At 38.2% G+C, this 12630-nt stretch overlaps 1 non-coding gene across 1 annotated transcript; it reads right to left on the bottom strand.

Annotated features, from left to right (window-relative positions):
- Window positions 1-1338: 1338 nt before the first annotated feature.
- LOC112798677 (small nucleolar RNA R71) lies at window positions 1339-1442 on the bottom strand. Its single transcript, XR_003200277.1, has one exon. It is a non-coding gene; the product is annotated as a small nucleolar RNA R71 (small nucleolar RNA).
- Between the last annotated feature and the right edge of the window lie 11188 nt (window positions 1443-12630).

Below are 12630 nucleotides of genomic sequence, written 5' to 3'. Positions count from 1 at the left end.
TGGGCAATTGTTCAAGCTTAGAGAGATCGGGTTGCCAAGGAATTGGGATCCAATCACCTAAGATTGCCAAGAAGATCAATGAATGCATTGATTGAGGAAGAGATGAGAATGAACTTGATTCGAAGAATGCAACATCTCCTAAGCCCAATGAATCCCCCATTTCTGATCTTACCCATTCTCTTTACATTTTCCATTTACTTTTATGTTCATCTCCCCAAATCCCCATTTAAGATTTTGTAATTTACTTTCTACAATTTACTTTCCTGCCATTTAATTTTCTGTAATTCTCAACTCAATTTCTGCTTAGCTCAACTAGAACCTTCTTCCAATTAAAGTTGCTTGACCAATCAATCCCTGTGGGATTCGACCTCACTCTATTATGAGTTTTTACATGACGACAATTCGGTATACTTGCCGAAGGGAAATTTGTTGAGAGACAAGTTTCCGTGCATCAAGTTTATGGCGACGTTGCCGGGGATTAATTTTGTATCGACAATGATTAAGTTGGAAGATCACTAGATTGAGCATTTTTCTTTTGCTTGTTTATTTTACCTAGTCATTTACCTTCAGTATTAGTTATTTTCTTCCTCTCCTCCATCTCCCCTCTTCATTTTCTTTTCTTTTGTTGTTATTTACAATTTTATTCACTAATCCACTAACTGTTTGATAAATTGCACTACTCACACTAACAGCCACTCTAACAAGAATAATTTCTTCATTTTCTTTCTTGCTATGTGCTTTGTTAGTTGTATGACAGGGAGAAGAAGCGAAGCTTCAACTTTCTTTGATTCTGAACCTGAGAGGACCTTCCTTAGATTAAGGAAGGAAGCAAGAGGGAAAAGAGTTGTTGGTGCTAAGAAAGAGGAAGAGTACTTTGAAACAAACATGGAGAAGAACCTGGAAAACAACCATGAAGGAGAAGCTCACAACTATGCCAGAGAAGGCCCTGTGAATCATGTTGGGCAAGAGAGAAGAGTTCTAGGCTCATACATCAATCCAAACCTAGGAAATTGTGGAAGTAGTATCCAAAAGCCAACCATACATGCCAATAACTTAGAATTAAAACCCCAGCTCATCACCCTTGTTCAGAACAACTGTTCATTCGGAGGAAGTGCCCAAGAAGACCCCAATCAACATCTAACCACCTTCCTAAGAATATGTGACACTGTGAAGTCTAATGGTGTTCATCCGGATGTCTATAGACTGCTTTTGTTTCTTTTTTCACTCAGGGACAAAGCATCTAAATGGCTGGAATCTTTCCCGAACGAGAGTTTAACAAATTGGGAAGATGTGGTGAATAAATTCTTGGCGAGATTCTACCCTCCTCAAAGAACCAACAGGTTGAGAGCTGAGGTACAAACCTTCAGGCAACAAGATGGTGAAACTCTCTATGAGGCATGGGAGAGGTTTAAGGACTTAACAAGAAGGTGCCCACCAGACATGTTCAATGAATGGGTTTAACTGCACATTTTCTATTAAGGTCTTTCTTACGAATCAAAGAAGGTCGTAGACCATTCATCAGGGGGATCTCTAAACAAGAAGAAAACCATTGAAGAAGCCATAGATGTCATTGAGACTGTAGTTGAAAATGACTACTTCTATGCTTCTGAAAGGAGCAACACTCGAGGAGTGATGGAGTTGAACCATATGGATGCACTGTTGGCTCAAAATAAGATGATCACCAAGCAGTTAACCGATCTTACCAAGAAGATAGAAGAGAACCAAGTTGCAGCAGTCATCACTTCATCACCAGCTCAAGAAGAAGTGAATACAGGAGAGTAAGGCGACTGGGAACAAGCCAACTATGTTGGAAACTCACCCACGCAGACCCATGATCCATACGCCAAAACTTATAATTCTGGTTTGAGGAACCACCCTAATTTTGGGTGGGGAAATCAACAAGACCAAGGCCAAGACCAGAGATGCCACAACCACAATCCCAACAACAATGCAACTCACCAACATCCCTCACAGAGATCATATCAACACCGACCTAACTACCCTTCTCAACATCCAAATCAAAGCCAACATGACCACTCTCAACCTCCTAACCTCAACCCACCGTCACCAACCAAAGATAGACTCTCCAAAATTAAGACTTTGCTTGAAGGTATGTGCAAGGAAGTTCAAGACAGTAAAGCATTTCGGGAAGAAGTGCGATCTAATATGCAGAATTAAGATACTGCCATCAAGAAACTTGAAACACAAATTGGCTACTTATTCAAGCAAGTCCCTGGCCACAACATTCGCAGCAGCACTAATTCAACCCCAAGAGAGGAGTGTCAGGCTATCACCCTCAGAAATGGGAAGGAATTGAAGGAGACCTCCAAGAAACCACAAGAGAAGAACTCGGATGAAAAGGAAAAGGGACAAGATGAAGTTCAAGTTTCCACTCCCAATTCACATCAAGAAGGAGAAGTGCTGAAGCTATACTTTCCAAAACCCCCATACCCTCAGCAATTGAAGAAGAAGGGAGAGGACAGCCAATTCTCAAGATTCTTGGAAATCTTCAAGAAATTACAGATTAACATATCCTTTGCTGAAGCAATAGAGCAAATGCCGCTCTATGCCAAGTTCTTGAAGGAGTTGATGACCAAGAAGAGAAGCTGGAAGAACAACGAGACTGTGGTACTAACCGAAAAATGCAGTGCCATCATCCAGTATAAATTACCCCAGAAATTGAAGGATCCTGGGAGCTTCCAAATTTCCTATGTCATAGGGGAAATCACAGTGGAAAAGGTTTTATGTGATTTAGGAGCTAGCATAAATCTGATGTCCTTAACAATGATGAGGAAAATGAGGATTGAGGAGTCCAAGCCAACAAGAATGGCCCTACAACTGGCAGACGGATCATTCAAGTTTCCTCATGGAATAGTAGAAGACTTGTTGGTAAAGGTAGGAGACTTTATCTTTCTAGCAGACTTTGTAGTGTTGGATATGGAGGAAGGAGCCAAGACCTCTATCATCTTAGGAAGTCCATTGTTAGCTACTATCGGAGCCATCATTGATGTCCAAAAGGGTAAACTTGTCCTTAGACTACATGAGAAGAAAATAATATTCAATGTGTTCAAGGCCATGAGTTATCCACAAGACTCATTGGGAGAATGTATGAGGTTGGATTCAGTGGAGGCTGTAGTGCAAGAGACTTTTGAAGAGGAAGAACATGAGGGGTTAACATAAGAAGAGGAATCAGCATCAAGCGAAGAGGCTGCGACAGCTGAAGTTCATGTTTAGGGCACAATAGAGGAGAAGGATAAAAGAAAAGAAGCACCCAAACTTGAACTAAAGGCACTGCCACCTACTCTCAAGTATACATATTTAGGAGAGAATGAAAGCTATCCAGTGATCATAAACTAATTGAGGTAGACAGAGCTAAGGTGGAACTAATTGAAAAATTACCTCCACCGATGTCAAGGCAATTAGGAGTTTTTTGGGGCATGCTGGCTTCTACAGAAGATTTATTAAAGATTTTTCAAAGATAGCCAAGCCCTTAAGCAATCTCCTTATGTCTGATACACCATTTATCTTTCATGAGAAGTGCATACTCGCATTTGAAAACTTGAAAAAGAAGCTATCCTCAGCTCCTATCATCACCCCACCTGATTGGAACTTGCCATTCGAACTGATGTGTGATGTATCTGATTTCGCAGTTGGGGTAGTGTTAGGACAGAAGAAAGATAATTTGGTGCTTGTCATATACTATGCCAGCAAGGTCCTCAATGACACTCAACGAAATTATACCACTACTGGAAAAGAGTTGCTGGCAATAGTTTTTGCATTTGACAAATTTAGATCATACTTCATTGGTTCTAAAGTGATTATTTTCACCGATCACACAACACTTAAATATCTATTTGCCAAACAAGAATCAAAACCAAGACTAATCAGATGGATCTTATTGTTGCAGGAATTCAATATTGAGATTAGAGACAAAAAGGGCGTGGAGAACAAGGTAGCAGATCATCTATCCATGATCCCTTGTGAGAAAGGTGCTATACATGATACAAGTGTGAATGAGTTCTTTCCAGATGAGCAGTTAATATTGGTTCACAAGACACCCTGGTTTGCAGACATTGCCAATTTTAAGGCAACTGGTGACTTGCCTCCTGGAATCAACAAACATCAAAAAAGAAAACTCGTCAATGATGCTAAATATTTCATTTGGGATGAGCCATATCTCTTCAAGAAGTGCTCAGATGGAATCCTTAGGAGGTGCATTTCAGAAAAAGAGGGACGAGAGGTCCTATGGAATTGCCATAGTTCTAGCTATGGGGGTCATTTTGGAGAAGAAAGAACCGCAGTGAAGGTGCTGCAATGTGGGCTCTTCTGGCCTACTATCTTCAATGATGCTAAGGGACTGGTGAGGAGCTGCAATAAGTGCCAAAGGGCTGGAAATCTGCCTAAGAGAAATGAGATGCCACAGCAATTCATCTTAGAACTCGAAGTGTTCGATGTATGGGGGATCGACTTCATGGGACCATTTCCAACCTCATATTCGAACAAGTATATTTTGGTGGAAGTGGACTATGCATCTAAGTGGGTGGAGGCCGTGGCAACCCCAACAAGTGATAACAAGGTGGTCATAAACTTTCTTAGAAAGAATAACTTCAGCAGATTTGGAGTTCCACGAGCCCTCATCAGTGACGGAGAGAGTTATTTTTGCAACAGACCATTGAAGACCCTACTCCTAAGGTGTGGGGTGAAGCATAAGGTTGCCACACCTTATCATCCCCAAACAAGTGGGTAAACTGAGATATCCAACAGAGAGTTAAAAAGGATCTTGGAAAAGACTATGGGGGCATCAAGAAAGGACTGGGCAAAAAAGTTGGATGATGCTCTTTGGGCGTATAGGAAAGCCTTTAAAACACCAATTGGGATGTCCCCATATCAACTGGTGTATGGAAAGGCCTGTCACTTACCATTAGAGCTGGAGCACAAAGCCTTTTGGGCTCTTAAGATACTAAACCTCGACAGTACTGCTGCTGGTGAAAAAAGGGTCTTGCAGCTGCAAGAACTGGAAGAGTTTAGCTCTCAAGCCTATAAAAACACCAAGATCTATAAGGAAAAAGCAAAAAAAAAAGATATGATCTCAACCTGACACCAAGAAGTTTTGAAGAAGGACAATATATACACCTCTACAACTCCAAACTGAGACTCTTCCCTGGAAAACTCAAATTAAGGTGGTCGGGACCTTTTTTGGTCACAAAGGTCTCATCTTATGGACACATAGAAATCATGGAAGAAAGCTCAAGGAGGACATTCACTGTGAATGGGCAAAGACTCAAACACTACTTGGGTAGCATGGGGGAAGAGCCCAAACAGAAGTATAATCTCAACTAGAGAAGCAACCGTCGAGCTAGCGATGCTAAAAAAGCGCTTTGTTGGGAGGCAACCCAACCTGAGGTAGTTTTCTTTTCATTATTGTCTCAATAAAAAATTCAAGTAGAGTTCTCTGTATTGTGAGGAGCTAAGTTTGGTGTTACACACCAAAACATTCCAAAGGTGAATGTGGAACTCTAAATTTGATGTTCCACCAAAGACTCCATCTGAAGAGTGCATTGCAACCCTTCAATGATAAAATATTTGCTCTAACAAATAGAGAAACTACTTGACAGATGTTTAATCTCTAATGCATAGTTTGCTTTTCTAGTTCATAGTTGTTTTCTTAATAAAAGCACATGAGGTTTCTGCATGTATTCAATTTGTTGCATTAGGCAAGGAACTAAGTTTGGTGTTCACACACCAAATTAAGTTCAGAAATTCACAAGCATACATGCATGCTAACTATTTTTCAAGTGCTTGGGGAACAAGCAACTTCCAATAGTTTTACAGGAATTCAATCAATCTCATGGAATAATCATACATCATCATCCAAGGAGACAAACAAGAATGCAAAAGCTAAGATGATGATGACAAGGAAGACATCAAGAGGTTGTATTGAACTGTCTCTGAGTTGTAGTACTTTAATTGAAAGTATAATTAAATATTGTTCTCAGGGACATTCATATTCTGCTTGTTCCTCTTTATTCACATATAAGTGTGCTAGTCTAAGTCCCTGGCTTTCATTTTCATCTTGCTTACATGTATGCTTGTCCTTTAAGTCAATTAAAAGAAAATGTTATGAAAAACAACAGTGGAGTTTATCTTGTAAAGTAAGTTCTCAATGTTTGTGGTATAGTAGTTGATTAGCTAAGTTGGTTCACCAACAAGGTATATAGGCAACTATATGCTCTAAATCACATTCTTGAAACACATCCTATTGAGACTAGCCAAACAACAAGATCCTAATAAGAAGAAGAAAAAGAACAATAAGAGTTGAAAAGGAAAGAAAAATAATAAGAAACAAGGCTAGACACCAAGGGTTTGAATCTTGAGGCATGTGTCTGTGGTGCTCCTGTGCAAGGGATATGCTTGGATGAATAAGCTCTCAGGGGTGCCTTATCACTTGGTAACTTGGGTTAACTAACTCGAGATTATCAGCTAAAAGTCCACTATCAAGAGCAGCCTTTGCTACAAAGTACTTAGTGACCCAAAGAGGTGTTAGACACCAAGGTCTCAAGAAGGAAAATAACAAATCATGTGCCTGTGGTGTGCATGTATGGGGGAGAGAGGCTTGAGGAAGTAGGTCCTTAGGGGTGTCTCAACACCTAGCATCTTGAACCAACTGGTTCGGGAGTGTTGGCTGAAAGCTTATCTTAAAGAGTTGCCCTCTCATAGAGCACTTAGCCTAAAAGAATGCAATAAACCCTGAAAGAAAAGGGGGATCAATGAATAAAGATCTCATAGGATGCAATTAAGCAAGTACTCAAGAGCATGATAAGGACCTGAAAACCAGTAAAGGAATGAACCTAAGTTGCTATGCATGAAACCCCATAGACCAAGAACTTGACTACTATAATAATGATTTGTTTATCTTGTTCTTTCATTCATCTTTCCTATGTTTCAGAACTTGCTTAAGGATAAGCAAGCTTTAAGTTTGGTGTTGTGATTCCAAGGCATCATGGCTAGTTTTACTGACCTTTTCTTTACTGTTTTAGGGTAGTTTCATGCAATTTCTTAGTAAATAAGCAAGTTTTGGGTAGATATACACTTACATCTTGATTCAAGCAAACACTGTGAACTTTACATGATTTCATGAGAATTATGCAGGAATTGAATGATAAAATGGATAATGCATGCTCTCATGACTTGGAACAGAGCTTTGATGCACTTTATTTGCTTGATTTCAGGACAAAAGAAGCAAGGAAGAGCAACGTTAGCAGCCACGTTAATCTAATTAACGTGACCACTAACGTGGAATGGGAATAAGCTTGCAGCGTTAATGGAAAAAGTGATCGCAAATAACGCCTTCAAAGCCATCATAGCTTACGTTAGTTGCCACGTTAATTACATTAACATGGTAGCTAACGTGGAGGAAAAGGAGAGCTCCAACGTTAGTGGTAAAAGTGAATACCACTAACGTTCCAAAAGGGCACACTTAGCCACATTAAGAGTCACGTTAATTCAATTAACGTGAACTCTAACGTGGGAGGAGAAAGCAATCGCCAACGTTAGTGACACTCACCTTTGTCACTAACGCTGGACTAAGCCAATATTGCCTACGTTAGTGGTCACATTAAGACTACTAACATGAAGGGTAACATGGAGCAAGGAATGATAGGCCAACGTTAGTGACACTCACCTTTGTCACTAATGTTGGAGATGGAAATCACCACCACGTTAGTGGTCACGTTAATGCAATAAACGTGAGGCACTAACGTAGGAAGAATGGGCGTTTGAAGCGTTAGTGACAAAGGTAAGTGTCACTAACGCTCTCGAAGCTTGGGCATGCCCACGTTAAGGGCCACATTAGTTACACTAACATAGATCACTATTGTGGGGAAAAGAAGCAAATAGCAACGTTATTGGTAAAGGTGAATGCCAATAACATTTGCGAAGGACTAAGAGGCAACGTTAGTGGTCACGTTATTGCCACTAACGTTGAAGTTAACGTGGATCAATATGGTTTGGAGCGTTAGTGAAAAAGGTGATCGTCACTAACGTTCTCGAACCCACATTTTCACTTGACGTTAACACCATTATCGTCCTAGCTAACGTCCACCCATGCCTGACTCACACTTTTTCTACAAGCAAAGCTGAGTCCACTGAAGATGGTAACTGCTTCAACTCAAGATCAAAGACCCATATCCAAGACTTGAAGAGCTTACTAGAAGATCAAGAAGAGTAGTATATATAAGAGTAGTTTTGAACTAGAAAGGAGCTTGGCATTTTGGAGAACTACACTCTGTATATTTACTTTTCCTGTAATTTCTAGTTTACTTGAGAATGTACTCTTCTCTATCATCTTCCATTTCCAGAGCTATGAACAACTAAACCCCTTTTCATTGGGTTAGGGAGCTCTGTTGTAATTTGATGGATCAATTATAGTTTTCATTCTTCTTCTTCTTTCTTTTCTCTTGATTTACTAGAAAGCTTTCGATCTTAATTCAATTGGTTAGTTGTCTTGGAAAAGAAACTCTCCATAATTGGATCTCCTCTGAGCCTTGGAAAAGGGACGAGGAGATCATGCTAGAAATGCTTTCTCATGTTGGACCAAATTGGGGTTTGGATGGATATAGTGACATATAATCCTCCCAACACTTTGATTTGGAAATACATGTGGTATAATCAGTGACCATACTTTTTCTCTTCCCATAAGCAATTAAATCAAGGAATTGGGCAATTGTTCAAGCTTAGAGAGATTGGGTTGCAAAGAAATTGGGATCCAATCACCTAAGATTGCCAAGGAGATCAATGAATGCATTGATTGAGGAAGAGATGAGAATGAACTTGATCCGGAGAATGCAACATCTCCTAAGCCCAATGAATCCCCCATTTCTGATCTTACCCATTCTCTTTACATTCTGCCATTTACTTTTATGTTCATCTCCCCAAATCCCCATTTAAGATTTTACAATTTACTTTCTGTAATTTACTTTCCTGCCATTTAATTTTCTGCAATTCTCAACTCAATTTCTGCTTAGCTCAATTAGAACCTTCTTCTAATTAAAGTTGCTTGACCAATCAATCCCTGTAAGATTCGACCTCACTCTATTGTGAGTTTTTACTTGACGAGAATTCGGTATACTTGTCGAAGGGAAATTCGTTGAGAGACAAGTTTCCCTGCATCAATACACAAACATCTCAAAAAATGTCAAAAATGCACAACTTAATTCACAAACTCCAGTTTTTTTGCACAAAATAAAATGATAAAATGGAGTTTATCAATATTTTCGAGTATCCTATGCCTTTTAAGACTGTGACTCCTTTATGGAGTCCGTCTCCTTTTAGACTGGGCTGAACGAGATTCAGTTCATGGCCTCTTCTAAGGACCATGGTGTCCTTCTTTACGTCGGGGGGACTCTCTCCTATTCCTCTGTGGTGAGTGGAAAAGGTGATGAGCATCCTCTTGATGTCATCTATAACCTCATTCTAGGGTTCTTCTATCACAACAACCTCTTGTCGTACGACTTTGAGAATGAGATTGTCATGATTATGATCACTCCGCAAGTTGGCATTTTAATTCTTGCACTCGATGGCGCATTTCTTGCATAGCATGAACATAATCTTCCCCTAAGCCAACAAAATGTTGGCCTCTAGTGTTTTGAACTTCTCGACGTTCAAAACCTGGAGGACTTTGATGCTGATGCTCTCGCTCATTGGGAACAGGAGTAATCTTAGTCTCATGTCCACCATCTTCATTTTGTTTTCCCTTGAAAGGAGTGTTTAGTGTTATTTAGTGAACAGTGGATTGTACTTTGACTTTTCGATCAGCTATGGTGTAAGGTCCCACATCGATTGTGGAGGGGAACGAAGCATGCCTTATAAGGGTGTGGATACCTCTTCCTAGCATGACGCATTTTGACGAGTGAGTGTGAGGGGCTTCGGCTATCATCCCTATCATCAAAGGCAAAACCGTTAGGCCTTGTGTGCCAAAGTAGAAAATATCGTGCTAGCGGGTGATCTGCACTGTTACAGATGGTATCAGAGCTAGAGCCCGGATCAATGTGCCAGCGAGGGCACTGGACTCCATTAGGGGGTGGATTGTAAGGTCCTACATCGGTTAGGGAGGGGAAAGAAGCATGCCTTATAAGGGTGTGGATACCTCTTCCTAGCATGACGTGTTTTGACGAGTGAGTGTGGGGGTTTCGGCTATCATCCCTATCGTTAAAGGCAAAACCGTGAGGTCTTGTATGCCAAAGCGGATAATATCGTGCTAGCGGGTGGTTTGGGCTGTTACACATGGTGCCAACTTCTTAGGATCCCTACAGATGGTGCCAAATTATCATTTTAATTGCAAATTTATGAATTGATAAGTAGTTGAGATCCTAACTTGAGGTGAAACCAGGCCGGGAGGACAACCTACGAAAATACTCCAATGCTTAAGTCATTAAATCAGTAGTGTTCTTAGGTGATAGAGTGTAAAAGTATGTTACCTGCTAAGTTTACTTTTTTCCTTTATTACATCTCTCTAATGGACCAAGGTAGGGTGGCAAAAGCGGGAAAAGGCGGGGGATGGGCGATAACAGGACAGCGCGAAGTAGGGAAGTACACAACGGAGACAGGTTGGGGAAGCAATGAGTGAGCAAGGAAGGGGAGAAGAGGACTGGAGAATTAATTTTTCTGGGTAAGTTAAGATAAAGAACAAGAACAATGGGTTAGGATAAAGAACAAGAACAAATACAGATAATAAAATGTTTTTTTTTTAAATTGGAATTATTTTTAAGGTTAATTGATTTTTTTTATTGAAATAATTTGATGATTTGAATTTTGTTTTAGCTGTTATTGAAAAAGGATATTTCTGTGATAGAAATAAAAAGGATTATTTAGTCATTTACCAAAAATAATTAAAAAGATATTTTTTATAACTATTAATGAAGGTATTTTTCTATATACAGTAACATAATATTTTTAATAAATAAATAAAAATAAATACTGATGTAGATAAATATAAACTACGTGACACATTTTTATTTGTCCACTTTTTATATCATATCAATACATATAAATTAGTAATCATATCAAAACAATCACCTTAAATTAATAAGAATAATTTTATTTTTTTAATTTATTATACGCATTTTATTTCAATAGAAATTAAATATAATAAAAATAAAAATAATAATATTTTTATTCTTGAAAATAGAATTTACTTGAAAATATAATATTCACATCTTAAAGTACTATACTTCAAAGAGAAAATATGAAAAACTAATTTTTAGTTAATTAATATTAGAACAGTCAAACGGATCTATTTAGACCTAATTATATAAATCCTTTTTGGTTATATAGGGTGATTTTTTGTTTGATTGTTAATGAGCCTCGATTTTTAGATTTAGACTATTTATGGACAATTCAATAGGTTATACAGCTTGATCTTTTTAAAAAAAAATTGATAAAAAATCTAATTTTAGGCTAAAAATATTTAAATAAAATAAATTCACTTTTAGACCAAAAAACTTAAACAAATGGAGGGTTTTAGTTGGTGATAAGTCTTCGAATTGGATAAAAAAATATTATAAAAAAGTACTAGATTCTTTTAAAAATACAAAAAAAACAAATTGTGTATATAACCTGCATATTTTGTCTAATTTATTATTTTTTTGGCTTGATCAGGTTCAATCAGTATAGTTCGAAGTTTTTTATGGATATAAAATTTTTAATCCAAAATTTAAACACATCATATTTTAGAAAAAAAAATCTGCTAATGTAATATAGAGTAAAATGCCATCTCGACCCCTAACTATTTCGTTAACTCTCATTCTAGTCCTCATCGATTGGCAAATGACATTGCGCTCTCTAACGATTAATTCCGTCAGACATTTTACCCCCTCCATTAATATCTCTGTCCAGAGCTAACGAATTTTGCCTACGTGTCACATTAGCTGATGACATATCAAGGAACTATTCTAAGAGAGAAAACTCCCTCTATCGTGTCAACAATATGCTGTAATAAAATAGGACCATTAAACCCATGAAAATTTTTTTACGAGATACTTAAATTCCTAACTAATTTAAACATAGACACATAATCCCATAATGAACCATAAAATAGGACAAGTATCCCTAAATTTCAACAAGTTATTGTATTTGCTGCACTAACTGCTGGCCTTGGTTGGAGGTAGCCTCTGCTCTTTGTTCTTCGTTCTCTTTCTTTTTTTTCTATAGTGTCCTGATTTAAATGCAGTAAAAGTTACCTCATCAAGTTCAATCCCTTTCAAATTCATTTTCTTCTTGATTTTCAATACAAATTTTATGTCCCCATCTTTGCAATGTCCATCTATTAGTGTTGTGAACGTGATCTTGTGAACGTGATCTTGCAAAGGCCATTGATCGACAAATTGTACATGATCAAATTCGACTTAATGCCTTAATTGATCATTACAAAATTCTTCCAAACCAAATCAATTTTTCATATTTGCATTGTCCATCAATTAAAGTAGTAAAAATAACACCATTTGAGACTAACCCTTTCTTGCACATTTCATTAAACAAAATTTTTACATTATAAGAAGAAGAAGAAGTAAGGAACTAAGACTACTACTAACTAAGGCCGACAACCAGTGTAGTAATAAATACAATGACTTGTTA

Source organism: Arachis hypogaea, chromosome 4 (genome assembly GCF_003086295.3).
Source record: "Arachis hypogaea cultivar Tifrunner chromosome 4, arahy.Tifrunner.gnm2.J5K5, whole genome shotgun sequence".
NCBI lineage: Eukaryota > Viridiplantae > Streptophyta > Magnoliopsida > Fabales > Fabaceae > Arachis > Arachis hypogaea.
Note: the sequence above shows the minus strand (reverse complement) of the source record. Positions and strands in the feature narration are given on the sequence as shown.